The sequence below is a fragment of the Oxyura jamaicensis genome, chromosome 2, assembly GCF_011077185.1.
Source record: "Oxyura jamaicensis isolate SHBP4307 breed ruddy duck chromosome 2, BPBGC_Ojam_1.0, whole genome shotgun sequence".
Taxonomy (NCBI): domain Eukaryota; kingdom Metazoa; phylum Chordata; class Aves; order Anseriformes; family Anatidae; genus Oxyura; species Oxyura jamaicensis.
In genome coordinates this window covers 123,938,299-123,940,893 of record NC_048894.1, presented here as the reverse complement: position 1 = coordinate 123,940,893, position 2,595 = coordinate 123,938,299, and the positions used below count along the sequence as shown (strand labels likewise).

The 2,595-nt window shown below is 48.5% G+C and overlaps 1 long non-coding RNA gene across 1 annotated transcript in view; it reads right to left on the bottom strand.

Annotated features, from left to right (window-relative positions):
- The window catches only part of LOC118163001, a 1,735-nt gene extending 948 nt beyond the window's left edge, over positions 1 to 787 (bottom strand). Inside the window, exon 1 of the long non-coding RNA XR_004748771.1 lies at positions 431 to 787. This is a non-coding gene — a long non-coding RNA (uncharacterized LOC118163001). The remainder of the gene's footprint in view (positions 1 to 430) is intronic.
- Positions 788 to 2,595: the final 1,808 nt, after the last annotated feature.

The following is a 2,595-nucleotide window of genomic DNA, read 5'->3' as shown; positions in this document are numbered from 1 at the left end:
CCGACCACGCACTTTGCACGAACCTAGTGCAACACCCAGGCACTTTCAGCTGAAGAGCCAGCACCAAGGGCTGCATCCCTGCCGCTTGCCATTTCCCGGAGCAGAGCTCGCAGCACGTGTGTGCGAGGCAGGGGAGCCGGCAGGACACACTGCTCCGGGAGAGATTTTCTAATCTACACCTCCACAAGCGTGACCTTAGCTGCGTTAAGAGTGTTAGCTCTGCGCGGACAGCCGAGCATCAGGCAGTGCTCGCTGTTATCTGTCAGCCGTACAATAGCAGCATTGATAAGGCAGCAGCAACTGGCTTTGACAAGTGTGCTGGGCTAGCATTCCTCTGAAAACCGGGAAGGAGAAAGAAAAAGAGAGACGGAAAAAAAAAAAAAAAAAAAAAAAAAAAAAAAAAAAAAGCAGGGGGTGCCTTTTACTTTACCTGAACAAAGTGTGGAGCTTTTCTGAGCTGCTGAAAAGGATTCCTCCCTCTTCTCCCCCAGAGCTAGGTAGTTCTTCTTTTGCTCGCAGCGCACACTTGGGGAAGACCACACAGCTCCAGCAAGGCTGCCTCTCTCCCCTAATCCCCACTCGAGTGTGATGACACACACTAACCCCAACCATCTGTTGAAACACGTCCTCAAGCACTCAGCACAGTGGTGTGTCAAGACGGGCTGCCCAATCCAATCGCTGGGGCTGGGTGGCTCTTAAGGAGCTGGAGGCAGAGACAAGGGCAGAAACTATAGGGCTGAGAACTCTTTAGCAAAGTAACCTGAGATTTTGAGAACGGGCTGCTATTGAAAAAAAGAGCAGAAGGGGGAGGTACTAGCGGGAAGGTAGAGGGAGTGGATTAGTCCGGTGGCCACTTCTCACAACTCCTTGTATTCCCAAGGGACCACTGCGACCCCCTGGTAGTGGGATGCACAGAAGCACAAGAGCAACACTAAAATCTCTCTCTCTCTCTCCTTTTTTTTTTTTTTTTTTTTTTTTTTTTTTTTTATGGTGGGTCTATTGAGGGCAATCTCCTCCGAGGGACGCTTTTCTAAAAGAGATAAAAGACGCAGCCTGGGATCCCGATAAACTGCTAAGGCGGTTTGCACGGCGCTGTGACATCGACAGCTCGGGATCCCCACTCCTCACCGTGCCGCGACTCCCCCGGGAGGCTGGAGGCAGCCCGGAGGGCGAGGAGCGAGAAGAAGGGGAGTGGGCGGAGGTCCGGAGGGCAGACATTCGTACTTCAGCGGGGATATCTGCAGATCCTTACCGCAAACCCTTGCTTCCCCGTACTCCGCGTAAATGAACGCGCTTCCAGGCGCGCCCGCGCTGTGTCCGCGGCACCCCACCGCGCCCCCCGCTGCCAGCACCCTGTTGCTTCCCCTCACTGCTCTCCCTCGGGGTGTAGGCAGGAGTTTGAGGCCCCCCAAAGCCCAGGCTGGGGCCTGGGGGCAGCGCCTCAGCAGGTCTGGGTTGTGTCTGGGCTGTGCCTCAGTTTCCCTCAGCTCCAAAGCCAGCATTATCACACCTTCCTCCCTCTCGGGGACACTGCCAGGAAAAATACACTAATTTACAGAAGATGTCCAGGAAGGATAGATAAGCGATACAGAAAAGCTGCTAAGTGCCAAAGAAACAGTTCTTTCCTTTCCCCTCCCTGTAACCGGATAGCGCGGAAGAGAGACTTAAAATCTCAAGGGTTTTTACCTCATTACCAAGTGCCTGACTTGACACTTGCATTAAATCTACATTTCACATTATGACAGATGTTGTATTTTCTTTGAACTGAAAGGGAAGAACGTCGTTTTGGCATTAGAAGTTACTCTAAAAGTGTTAACATCCAACTTGAAGGTTTGCAATCGTGAAAAGACACACTCTACCCAGCTATATGAAAGCCATATGAGAGCCTTGAAATGTTGATTTGGCTTACTTGTTCTTTAATACCTTACACAAGCCTGTTTCTGAATCGCTGGTGGATGCTTAATAAAAAGTGAGATTAAAGAGCCGTGCTTTGTGCCCAGCTAGTAGTTACCAGAGCTGAGCTGGGGAAGAAAGAAGGAAAAGAAGAAGCTATAGTCACGATTGCATTTGCTCAAATTCTTCCCAAAAGTGATTAGGTGGTGTCTGTTTCAGCCTATTAAACTGAAACTGCTTTCACAGATGTTGGGTATTCACTCAAACACTCCTCCCTAATCTGCTAATTCCAGATAAATAAGCAGCTAAACAATATTTTCAACAGTAATATGTGGCAAAGGAGGGATGCAACTACTGTCCCTGGGGTATCATAAGACTCTTAACATTGCCAATTATTTCTTCAGGGCAAGTGTTTGGTTTGATTTTGTTTTATTCCAGCAGATTGTGGCCTGTAAATAGGCTGGATAATGTTACATGTTTGGAAAACTCTGGAGACAATATTAACTAGTTTGCATCCCCTTTAACTGCACTTACCACTACTGTATCCGTAACTCTGCATTAAAAATGTATATCAGAGATGCAGAATATCAAAAAGCTAAAAGAATTGTGCTGCATCATCAGATGTACTGAATCATTGCCTAATGTGCTGCTCAGCTCAGGACTGTTCTATTTGGTGAGAGGGGAAGCAAACTAAACAGGGTT